General features: G+C 38.1%; 1 long non-coding RNA gene across 1 annotated transcript; it reads left to right on the top strand.

Annotated features, from left to right (window-relative positions):
* The first annotated feature begins 213 nt into the window (after positions 1–213).
* Positions 214–12,260, top strand: LOC113946153. The gene is made up of 3 exons (XR_003527319.1): positions 214–562; positions 759–892; positions 11,590–12,260. It is a non-coding gene; the product is annotated as an uncharacterized LOC113946153 (long non-coding RNA).
* Positions 12,261–13,051: the final 791 nt, after the last annotated feature.

Below are 13,051 nucleotides of genomic sequence, written 5' to 3'. Positions count from 1 at the left end.
TCTGAAGAGAGCAATATTTTTAGCTTTACCACTTACAGTACTGGGATGTATTGCAAACTTTTTGATTAAGCATCATAGGCTACAAGAAAAGCTTGGAGCTGTAATGCCTCTAGCACATTTTTAGGCAGTTACCATGCCAACTGTAAAAATTATGAGTGGAATGAATACAAGAAGTCTTTTTGAAAATAAAATAATGCACAGTTATTGAAGAGCCCAAAGTTTTGGGACACTGCATTATATTGTTGGAAGATTTATCATGATCCATATATAAACCTACTGGTTTTATCAGGAGCCGATAAACTGTCACTAACAGTCTGCAGATCTGCAGAGGTTTCACTCAGAGAGTAAAGCATCTGTGTTATCCTTTGCAGAGTTTGGAATTACCATAGAACTATGAGCAAACCTTCAAGCAAAGAATCACTCCAGACTTGAAAAGTGTATGTGAGATGCATATTAAGTAGTGCATGGGAATCATAGAATTCTATTGAAATTCCCAGATAAGACCTCCATGATGCTGGATGGAAGTTAGTATGCACAGAGAAGCACAAATGCAGGTTGTAAGGTAAGGGCAGAGGGAGATAACTCACCAATTATCTTCATGCACAAAAAGACCCCACTTGGGTAAATTGGCCTAATTTATTGCCAATGAAATCAGAGAAAGATAATGAGAAATCAAACCTTAAAACACCTTCTTTCCCACCCCTTCCTTCTTCAAGGTTTCAGCTTCACTCCTGATCTTTCCCTCCTTCTCCCCCCAGAGGCACCGTGGGACAAGGACTCAGAATTGCAGTCAGTTCATCACCTCATTTCTGCCACTCCTTCCTCCTCGGGGGGGGGGAGGACTCCTTGAACTTTTCTCTTGCTCCAGCATGGGGTCCTCCATGAGCTGCAGGTGAATATCTGCTACACCATGGACCTCTATGGGCTGCAGGGGAACAGCTGCCTCACCATGGTCTTCACCACAGGCTGCAGGGGAATCTCTTCTCTGGCACCTGGCGCACCTCCTGCCCCTCCTCCTACACTAATCTTGGGGTCTGCAGAGTTGTTGCTTCCACATATTTTCACTCCTCTCTGTTCTGTTTGTCTGGTCGGTTTTATTTCCTCTTCCTAACTGTGCTATCCCAGAGGTGCTACCAGCATCACTGATGGGCTTGACCTTGGACAGCAGTGGGTCTGTCTTGGAGCTGGCTGGCACTGACCTTATTAGACATAGGAGAAGCTTCTGGCAGCTTCTCACAGAAGTCCCCCCTGTAGCCTCACTCCTACAAAAACCTTGCTGCTCAAACCCAATACATTGGGCTACCATATTTTCCAAGTGAGTTGTTTTCATTAATATGGGATAGGAGGATGAAGAAAAAATCCTTTTCAAAAAATAGTGTTTGCCAATGGAAGCTCTGCAACTTCATTCCTCTGGAAAACAGTGACTTTTGAATAACTAATTTGAAAAAAATAAGTTATTTGTGGAATTCTCCATGAAAGAACAGTCAACTCCAAGTTTCCTGTCATTTAGGAACACTTTATAAATGTATTTATAAAGAAGACTAATATAATACACAATAATATAACATAATTATATAATAGTCTTAAGCTCTGCCAGGGGATGTTTAGGTTGGATATTAGGAGAAATTTTTTTACAGAGAGAGTAATCAGACATTGGAATGAGTTGCCCAGGGAAGTAGTGGATTCACCATCCCTGGAAGTTTTTAAGATGAGATTGGATGTGGCACTTAATGCCATGATGTAGTAACCACAGCAGTGTTGGATCAAGGTTTGGACTTGATGATCTTGGAGGTGTTTTCCAACATGGTTGATTCTGTGATTCTATTCTGTGGGAGACATTTATATAATTATTAATGTAATGGTAAAGTAATTGATTTCTTCCTTCTTCCACATCCCTTGTTTGAAATGCAGCTGAAAGAGAAAATTTTAGTGAGTTTTGGCTGTGTTAGTGGTTCACAGCAGTTGAATGTCCACCCTTCTGGTCAGTGCAGTCCACATACCTTCATTTGGAGACTAAAAAGGAATTTGTCAATCAAATTAATATAAAACAATGCTAGTACTGGGTGACACCAGAAATTGATGGAGGCCAAGAGGAGAAGAGCAGAAGAAACATATTGTGATATTGTGCCCTGTTTCCTACCTTTCCATTTCAGGGTCAATTTCAGCTGATGGCGACGCTTTTGTGTTTGTTAAGGTCCTGACTAAGGGCTGATTGGGAAGGGACAATCAGGGAATAGGATGGGCCAGGTGTACTGCTTTGCAAAATGGACCCAACCCTCTGGCTTGGGTTTGATATTCCTCTTACAAAGCCTTCTTACAAAAGTACTTTAAAAAGGAAAGATACAAAGTCCACAGTTCTTTAAAAGCTGTGTTTGAAAATTAATTTAAATTTACACATGTACTAATTCATTTGTATATTCTTGGGCATTTCAGTCTGAGTCAAAGACAAAAGTTGAAATACTGTATTTTTCATACATTTTCATACTATGTTGTTCAATAAATCTTTTATATTCGTGCATGTAGACCAATCTTTATGAAATCTCCCAAGGGATTCCTAAGATAGATCTAGAAATTTTTTAATGTTGGCTAAAAATATTTTTATTGACTGTTTCCTCAACATCCTGTTCCAAAGATGTAATTTCCCAATAAATTTATGGGAAAATCCTTCCCTGCAAGGTTAGAAAACAAGAACTTCCAGTATTCTGCTCTGGCTCTGTTTATTTCAAAACAAGGATTTCAGCTCCTATTCAACAGAAAGGCTCCTTTGGTATTACTTTATCTTTTCAGTTTTGGTGTTGAATAATTGATATTGGATACTGATCAGTGTGATTTTTTAGGATTCCTTCTGTGGGAATAGTTCCGGGCCACTGTCAAGGTCTGGTCTTGGGTGGGTGGTGGGTGGTTTTGAAGTAAATTTACATAGTTGTTAAATATGTAAAGTGGTAGAAAATCCAGTGGCCTTTCTTTATTCATAGCTTGAGGTGGAACAGCAGGAAGAGGAGGCAGTGGTGGTAAGTGCAGGATGCTGGATTTTGCAATAGATTTAGGAAGACAGCCAACATAAAGAGGAAAAAAATGTGAGCAGCAGCCAACACACAGGCTACTTTACACAAGTTAGATGAATGTTCATCTGTGTCTCGCATCAGGTCATATAAAGCAAGGACAAGGGTAGCATTTCCAGCTAGACCCCTGTGTAAAATAATTGTGGTTTAACAATCCACACAACATATTTGACAATAATTAATTAACAGTTAGCCCTTTGTAGTGCCCACAAATCAGTTCTTCTAAGTGTGGGCTTGGAGCCCTCTGTTCATTCGTTTACCAAAGCCTCTTCACTTAAAATTCAAAATAATCAGTTTACTCTTTGATGAGTTAATCCTCCTGCTCCCTTCCACCTCCTCTCTCCCAGACCCCACAAAGCCTCAGAAGTTTGGGTAATGGAAAATTGCCAAACTGAACCCATTTAGGCCTCAATTACCAAAGTGATTGTATCCTAGAACTATTCTGGAGAATGAGCTGCTCCCCTCTTCTCACACCACGTTGCCACTACTGTGAGTCTGTGGCTCCATTGGTCTAAGCTAAATTTTACTCGCTGACATAGCCTAGTAGAAATGAGAGGAGATTCTGGCCCTGGTTTTAAATATTTGAACAGGGTAAAAGCCAAAAATGGTTGGAAATTATTTAGCCTACTATTAGGGGATATAATTAGACATACTTGGGTATAATTAGACTTGGATTAAATAGAAGGGAAAAAAAAGCAGCATGAAAAAAACAACCACGCTAACAGTAAGATCCCTTGTACATGGGAATAAGGCAAAAATGAGTGAAAACCACAGTGTAAATGAAGTAGGTGACAGCATAAGTCTTTTATGTCTAATATTATAGAGAGTCAGCTTGTACCTTTTGTTTGCTGAGTGAGGAACAAAGAGTGACCCTGGTAATCTGCAAGCATAGGCCATAGTTTGTGATCAGGGATGCCATCATAACTGAGGTATCCCCATCTGACCAGGGATTGTTGAACAGGATGTGTCATCTCTCTCCAGATCCGTGTGGGTTTCCTTGTGTAAGGCACAGTGTTATATTAGGTAAGATCTACAATGAGCCTTTTTAACTCCTTCAGCAAAGGTGAGGTTGTTTCTCAGAAGGCTCTACTAGGAGAATGGCGTAGGAAATAACAATGCTGCTGCATCAAACAATGACCCCGCAGAGAAAGTCCTGAGACTCTTATGGGGATACATTGAGAATTAAGACTTTTTAGCTCCACATAGCAAACCATTCACAAGTTAGACCACAGTTTTGCATTTCTAGTAACTGAGGTTTGTGAGGGTCCACCGCAGATATTTCCTCAGAAGTTTAGCAAAAATAAAAACAAAACTACATAAAGAAGTTTACTAAGGTGGAAAAATCAAGGACACAAAATGTAGGGAATTCAACTAGCTTAAATTAAGCTGTGTGCAATCCTAATTCTACCCTTTTGTGTGTTTTGATACAGTCTTTAATTGCATAATCACATACTATTTGGTGAATAATTCCAGACCCAGGGCTGATTTGGGATTGTGTGAACTAAATAAGGCATGAGACCACACACAGTGAATGAAGTGGATAAAAAGGAATATTGAACAGCTGCCTTGTTTACTGAGTACCACCCACTAAATGAGGCAACGATTCTGCAAAATTTAAAAAAAAAATTGTACACGATCAATATAATTAAATACTCAGTAATAATGCTTAAGTACAAGGAAGAGCAGAGATGCTGTATGGACAAATCAAGCCCCCTTCCCTAAGTCTTCCATTTAGTCAAACCACATTTGTTTTGCTATTTTTCACAGGTGCCAAGAATGCCTTCTCTCACTCTCCCCTCCCAGTGGCTGCAGTGCACTTCTGATTCAGTTAAACTTAATCCAACCTACCCTTATTATAAAAGCTGGAATTGCTTTCTCAGACTGTTTTCCTTTCATACAGTGTTGTAGCAAGGGTGAAGTTCCATGACTCCATGACTAAGGGTAGATATATGACGTATATAGAACAAAGTGCATTTGATCTGATATTCATATAGTAAATGTCACTCAGAACAAGTAGCTTTTGTATTAGAATGTCGGCATGTCATTGATTGTCAAACTGTTTCTTTTCCTATCCTCTAAAATAACAGAAATCTTTTGATGCATCATCTCCACAGGTAATATGATACGTCACTCGAACATATCATAGGAAACTTTCATAATTCCATTTGGAAAGAGATGTTTTGGGAGGATCTGGAAAAGTAAGCAAACTTCCTACCAAAGGTGTGGGTTTTCTGAAAGCCTTCCATTTCAAAAGCATAGAAACATAAACACACCCAGAGAAAAATCACTCCTGAATAATCAAAATATATTTAAATCTACATGTTTATAATTTTCAAAATCTTTGTCCCCTGCCTGAAGATTTTTTAAAAAATAAAGCATAAATCCTAGATCAGAATTTCCAGCGTTAAGATCAATGCATATCTTTGCCAGATTCAAAAGAAAGCACATAAGTCTATGTAAAAAGTATGTGAGAGGAATTAGTGTAATAAGTAGCAGTCAGAAAGCCAGAAGGGTGTTCCCATTTGTGCCAAGCTAGTTTTTTGTCAACCTTTGGAAATCACATCATCTGTTTGTGCATAGCTTCCTCTTTTGTAAGACAGAGCTAATGTGCTTCATAACTTTTATAATGCATTTTGAACTCTGATGGAAGTAATTGCAAAATTGCAAAGTATCCTTAAAATTTGACCATAGCTGAAAACCCATCCATGTTGCTTGGTATTTTCTTCAGATTTCACTAGTGCTTCATAATCCATTGATCCTGATTTCCTAAAATATTTACTTCTGTGAGGTATAGAAATGAAACTTTTAATCACCTGCCATTTTAAGAACATGTAGCTTCAACAAATCTATACATCTAATTTAAGCACAAGTACTGAGTATTTTTCTTAACTTAGGAAGGATCTGTCTTGCAGCACCTTTTTAGATCAATGTATTATGCTGTTTAAGAGTAATTTTGAGATACATTGCTTCTCAGAAGAGTTACTACCCTATAGCACCTACACCTATAGCACATGAAAAAAATCTCTGGGTACCTCTTGCCTGGGTTCCTCAGAGAGGTGTTGTGAGCCTTAATGTGGTATTCTTTGAGCTGCTTGGATGAAAGATGTTCAGTGAAGTAGGGGTATTTTTATGTCTCATTAAACATGAAAAGAAGGATAAAGTGAGACTAAGAAACAAAGAAAAGAGAAAAAAATGTGGCTTTAAAGGGTATATGAGTCAGTAGTGTCATCCATGCCTGTTTGTTGGGGTAACTGAAGGTCTCTTCATGTTCTAAAACTTTGCTATGCAGCAAGGAGGTACTTAAATAAATCCTGTACCTTCCGTAAGAGTACATGTGATGTTGGAAATCCCTTATCTTTGCTCACTACCCTCACATACAATACATCTTTGAACTGTTGCTGAATAGATAATCTATATTTCATAATTCAGACTGTCAGTACTTCCTTTGCATAATTATAACAGCAGGAAATATATAAGGCCTTTGTAGAACTTGAAAACTCTATTGCCTTGGGCCGTATTTAATGTGTAATAAATTATTCAGCAACAAAGCACTCTTCGTTCTATTTACAGTAAGTTAGAGCTAAGTGTGTGAGGTATACATAACTAACATGAAACACTATTCACTATCATTGCCAAGGCTGAAGCTTTTTCTGAACCCATTAGTCTCATATTCAGTGAGCCAAATCCCCATCAGGTGAAAACTAACATAACCTCATTGAATTTGCCTTGAAAGAAAGAGAAGCATGAAGGGTGACTTCTCTGATCTCCATCTGAGAATCAGAAAGGTCAAAGGATAGGTGTTATGGAATCTCACATATAAGTAGATTGTAGCATATTCCTTGTGTTTACTTCTCTGTTCATTTACATATAACACTCTTGAATGGCAGTCTGTCAACAACGTTGTTGAAAAAACTATACTAGTTTCTCTGACTGGATCCAGGAGTCTTCCTTAGCATATGCCTCATCTCTCTCCATGGATAGTAACCACAACAGGTGATGCACCGTGATTAGCCTTAGCTCCTGATAAAAAGATTTTTATGTTACGTGGAACTGGCTCATTGAGATCTAGATTTTAGACACCCATTTGATCCACACAGGTTTCCATATGCTCAGACTGGACCTGAAACAACTTAGAGATATAATACTTTTCTACTAATGAACAAACCATCCACCCAAATATCCCTAATATTACTGGGATACAGTTAAAAAGGTACCTGTGCTACAAAATAGTCATGAAACAGGTGAAAGTTGTCTTTATTGATTAATAAGAGTTCAAGGTAAAATCACAAGTCAGAATTAGATTAAGGTATGTGCATATTAGCAATTTTAAGAAAGACAAAGTTTTTGTGACAGATCTAAGGGAAAATAAGATATCTATATTTTTTGTGTTAGGTATACAAAATATTTGCTAATTGCTTTGTTCCCTGAATCTCATAAAAGAAGAAAATCAAAGTCCTCCTTATATATGCCTCTAGATTCACAGTTCGCGTCAATTCTCTGCTGAGATCCAGCATTCTTCCTGTGTAAGAAGTCTTTGAATTTATGTGGAAATAAAAAGGGTCTATTTCACCTCTAATTGCTGCCAGGAGTAGGGTAAAACTTTCTTAGCAGCAATTACAATTTCCTGTACAGTTTCAGCATATTATTGTATATGACTGTCTTCATTACTGGGCATGGGAAGCACTCAGCCTTGCCAGGAGAGCTCCTGCAGGCATCCCACCCAAACCCTCATGCTTTATGAGGCAATTTGATGTTCCTGACCATTAAAAGGATTTGATTTGTAAGCAAAACTGTTGGCTTATAGAATGGGGAAGTGGCAAGTTTAATGTCTGAGATGGTCAATTCCTAGAGATGCTGATGGACCATGGAGTGACTTGATCATTTCCAGACCCTGAAAAAGAAAAAATGGAAGTCAGCTTAGGTGAGAAAAAACAATTATCTTATGTTCAGTGGAGTCAGTTTTTCCAAGTGTATGGTTTATAGACCAGGTTCCTTAGAAGATGGAAGCAGCCTGGGTTTTACTCCTTGCTCAAAGAACAATTTCATATTTTTGAATAAGAACTAAGTTCATGTCTTCACACTAGAAAGCAACTTTACTCAATTGTCTTTAATGGATACAGACCCACTGGAACATCAAAGTAATGAGGAGAGAGGTGTCTGCCATGCACCCACATTATGACAGTCTGCAGCTGGGTGTTGAGTGTCCTTTCCTAATAAGCAATGGTGTGGATTTCAGTTCCTTCTGTGAGCAGAGGAACTATGCTTTCTTAGTTGAAGACTAAGCTACTAAGGAAAATTAAGTCTCTGCCTCTGCTAGAAGGAAAGAACAATCCTTTGGGAGATAGAAAAGACTTTGTTTAGATCACATATCTCTTTAGGCTAAGTCATGAACCAGGTATTAAGTTGCTTAGCACTTGAAGAAGGGGATGTGGCTGAACATGGATAGAAACAGAACTGGCCACAGCTGAACCGGTCACTGGCTCATACCTCAGGAAGTACAGTCTTAGGTTTTCTGCTTAAGTTAAACTTAGGGATCTTTCTCTCTTATAGAGCCAAAACCAGATTTCCAGCAGTAGTCTCATTAGCCCTTTTTTTCAAACCACCTGCTTTCTCAGAGATTTTGTGGCATGAAGATGGAAGGTTTTAGGCCAATATTCACTGCTTAAAATTTAATTTATTAAACTCCAAATTAAACATTTTTGGTTTTCCATGGAATTCTGATGGCATGTAACTTGACTATCAGCAGAAAGGAACCATTCAGTGTACATTTACCTTTGATTCTGTAGCTTAAATTCTTGCAAAACTTCTATTACTTCTAATACACTTTGCTAGTGTAATATGTGTAGGAGCAGATCCACTAAAACAATAAAAATAATAAGCATATATTTTGCTTTTATTTGGTCTTACAAATGTGTATAAGCTTCATGGAATCAGCTCAGCAAGTTTCTTTTAAAAGAAAAATCTCTGCCTACCAAGTTCATGGCGGAAAATGAGAATCCTTTGCAGCTGCTGCTGTGTTATTTACAATACAACTTTGGATCAAAAGATGGGTTTTAAAGAATTCCTAATGCTTTACTCTGTTGCCAAATATGTTCAGCTTTTAACAATGTTGAAACAGGCATTTCTACAGTGGCAGTTCCTCTAGGGTGATAAATCCCAGTTTATGTTTCACAGACAGAAGGTCTCCATGATCATTCTGCCTGTGTTCGTAAGCCAGGATTCAGAAAAATCACACAAAAGCAAAGTCTAAAGTCATATGTAGTGTTTGCCCTGATCCCCTTCCTCTCTCTCTAATCAAAGAACAGGCACTCTGTCATTAAATATCTTCTATTAAACATTTCATTTTCATTACTGAATGCTCTTTTCTGCTCACATGCTTGACATCACTGATAGCTGTAGCCAGTCATTAAGATTTGTGTTTCTTGTGATTTATTACACACTGAATCCTTTATTGCACTTCTGAATTGCTCAGAGTTTGTTTCTGTCTGACTTTGACAGTGCTTTGCAAGAAGTTCAAGTGCTGGACAGTGTGACTGCTAAGCTGAGAGTTTGTATGCAGCTCTCTGAGCTGTTAAAGTGCCACTTTCTAATTCAAATAGAAACACATCAAAACACTATGTGTACTATTGTTTTTCTTCTCTATAACTAATCCCTGAGTCTCTGTGCTGCCTTTCTATTACACTGATTACAAAACACAGTTTTAAGTCAAACAAGATTAAAAAACATAGTGCTGTGACTTCCAACCTAATTCCTAACAAATCTGTGGTGCACCAGATGCTCCTTCCCTCGGGATGAAATGATACATGGCTCTCTTTGTATTATCACTGCACAGACATGTTTACTCCACCCAATTTGCTCACATGGGGTAGAAGAAAAGACTGTTTAAGGGAGGTGTGCTTTCAAATGCCTTTGCAAATGGAAAGGATAGCAGGCAAATTTCTTACTTCTTCACCTCTTGGTGCCCTTGTTCACATCTATTTTATTTCAATAGTAGTTTGGAGGAAGTAAGTAAATGGGTGTATTGAGCTTTTAGCTGTTAAATTGTGGGAACTAATGCTCATTCCGTGAGACAGTCAGGAGACTCTGCTCTGTACATAAAAGAAGGCCAAGAGCTGTCAAATATCATGATCTAAAAATACAATGAAAACTTCAGCTTTTGCACTGAGGTCTTCTTAAAGAAGTCAGGAAGAAAGCAAGTATAATTTCAAAACAAAAGTAAAATCCTTTCCAAGCCACCTTTTCAACTCCAGGTGCAGGAAATGATAATTATTTATAGACTTCATTCAATTAAAGTCTGTGAAGTCCCTTAACCTCTGGTAAGCTAAAGCAGATCAGGAGTGCCAAGGTGATTTCCACATAAACAGCTCCTGAAGGGACAGGAATTGGCAGGGACACTGTGTGGCATTCTGCAATTCGTGGTCTAGCTAATATTTCAGGAAACATGATACATGTGTGCTACAGGCCCAGTCCTGCACCTGTCAATGTTAGTGGCAACATTTCTAGTGATTTCATTAAGAGCAGGACCAAGCCTGCTTTAAGCATTAGATACTCTCAGTGCTTCAAACGCGTGCAGAGGAATTGCCAGGAAGATTGGAAACCAAGTGGTAAATCTATGTCAACAGGAAAAGCAATCCCATTTGGGTATCTGTCCCTGTTTGTTTTGGGGAGTTGTGGTAGGCACACACACTCGTTGTATACAAGCAGTGATTTGCCCTTTCTGCCTGCAGCCAGTGTGAGCTACCCTTGTTCACACTCCAGCCCTGCCTGTTGAGCCTGAGGACAGTGTTGGTGCAGGAGCTCCATGGGACAGTTACTAATGACTGATAAAAGAATAAATCCCCACTGTAGATATGGCCTGAGGCTGTTTGTGTGACCTGCCAGGATGATCTTTAATATTTATTGCTGATTGTAAACTAAGTAGACATCAGAAACCTAGGAGAGGTTTGTTCACCTAATCTACCTGTTACAGCTCCACTGCCTGGGGCTTTTTCAGTAAAAGCCTAGACCTGAACATCACTAAGTGGAGTCATCATAGAGACGAGCTCTCTTACCCCTCATTAGTTAGGAACAAAATAAGCTGCAGCAAAATTTTCCTCTGTGCAAGCTCCTCTACAACCTCAGGCTTTATTCAGTCAACACTGATCATAGGGGAAAATTTTTTAATAATGGGAATAATGGTTTTTAGATGTTAAATTCCATCATGATTCCTCAGTAAAATAATCTTTAACAAAAAGTATTCAAATAATAGGAGAGGAGCCTCTGCTAGGCTATAGTTGAAACCTCAGTGCTATCAATGCACATTCAATAGTGGTCAAAATGCCAGTAATAAACTTTCCTCTTCCTTGGGTGACTCTTCACCCTTTTTTTTCTTTTTTTTTTACCATATACAGTTATTCTACATGTTTTAAGTCACAGCTGAAAGAATCCCTTTGTTTAAAAGGAATGTTTATTTTATATTTCTGAGGAAAATAATCACTAAAATTATATACTTCTCTTTGTATTGCTTCCATTTTTTATTTAATTTCAGGTCAAAATCTCAATCTAGAAACTGTTTCCTGGTTGTTCGCTGAAGAGAGGTTGAAAAGTCAAGATCCCCTGAATCAGCAGCAGTAGAAGGGTTCTTCAGTTAATTTAACCAACATAATTGCCTCAGCAAAGGTCATGAAAAGTTTGCCTCTGGAACATTACAAGAAAACCAAAGCTAAATATATTCATCTGTGCAAAAACTAGTGAATGAAGAAAACTTCACGAAGTAATGACATCTACCAGCAATAAACAACAACTGGAGCATTTGGAATTATCAAAATAAAAGCAAAGAATTAAAAAGGACTTGCTTTTGCTCTATAGAAAGAAAATTTAGAATTTAATATTAATTAGTGTTGGTTTGCAGAGAATAATATGGTGACAGCAAGCTAGAAAGGGAGAGAAACTGAAAGAAAGCAATGCTTTTACACTGCTGTTCTGTATTCCTGGTATATCCTTTCTTAACATAACTGTTAACATTAAATAGAATGCAACACGGTGCCAAATGCTTCGGAGTTGATATGGACTGTGAGTAGGCTCTGTATGTAAATGTATCATTGCAAGGATATGTGAGAACAAACCACTCCGCCTACATAGAGAGGTGTAAATAGATGCATATACTCCACATAGGACCTGCTGGTAACATGATTTTTATGTATAATCATTAAATGTTCTCAGTCCTAATTCCAAATGGATTTGTCCATTCTTTCTGAATTTTTAGTAAAGATATTGAAAAGGCTTGTATAGACTGCCTGAGATAATTTTGCAAAATGAGAACACATACTTTAAAGTTTGCTGGTATTAAATGGTTGGGGGAGTATAGTACAGAGTTTGAATAAACCTTCAGATTCACTGATGACACATAATGGTAGGAAGGGATGGGTTGTACTATAGGCTAAACAAGTGTATTTCAGGTGGAAAAAAGCCAGCAATTAGAAAACACTTTCCTTCACACTATTGAAAATGTGTGTCTGCCTGCCTTTTAATTACAGTGTGTGGAGACACTGCTGAATCACCCGGCTTGGTATGTTCTAGAGAGCTTATTGTCATCATCTCCCTCCATGGACTACATCTCTCTCCTGATAAGACAGAACAAAAACAAGAACTATGATCTGGGGCTGACTCATTAAAAATTTCACAGACAGACAATGCATTATAGATTTTCAAACCATTAGCCTAAGCCAATATTAGTTTGCACACTAAAACAAATAACAAAATAGACCAACCATCAGATGATTTGTCTCATCTTTAACTCAAGCCCTTGGAAATTATACTCAACCAAAACCGTCCCCTTTGTGGAAGAACCATAATTCTGTCCCCTCATGTAAGAGGTTAAAATAGGATTTCGTTTGCTAGCAGCTTGTCCTTAATGCATGCAAAACTGAGTGGGTTTGAAATGTGACCTTCTGTGAGCAAAGTCACAGACAAACTCTTCAGTTCATGAAAGATAGCAAATGTGATGTTGA

Source organism: Corapipo altera, unplaced genomic scaffold (assembly GCF_003945725.1).
Source record: "Corapipo altera isolate COAL_440 unplaced genomic scaffold, ASM394572v1 46, whole genome shotgun sequence".
In the NCBI taxonomy this organism is placed as follows: Eukaryota; Metazoa; Chordata; class Aves; order Passeriformes; family Pipridae; genus Corapipo; species Corapipo altera.
Note: the sequence above shows the minus strand (reverse complement) of the source record. Positions and strands in the feature narration are given on the sequence as shown.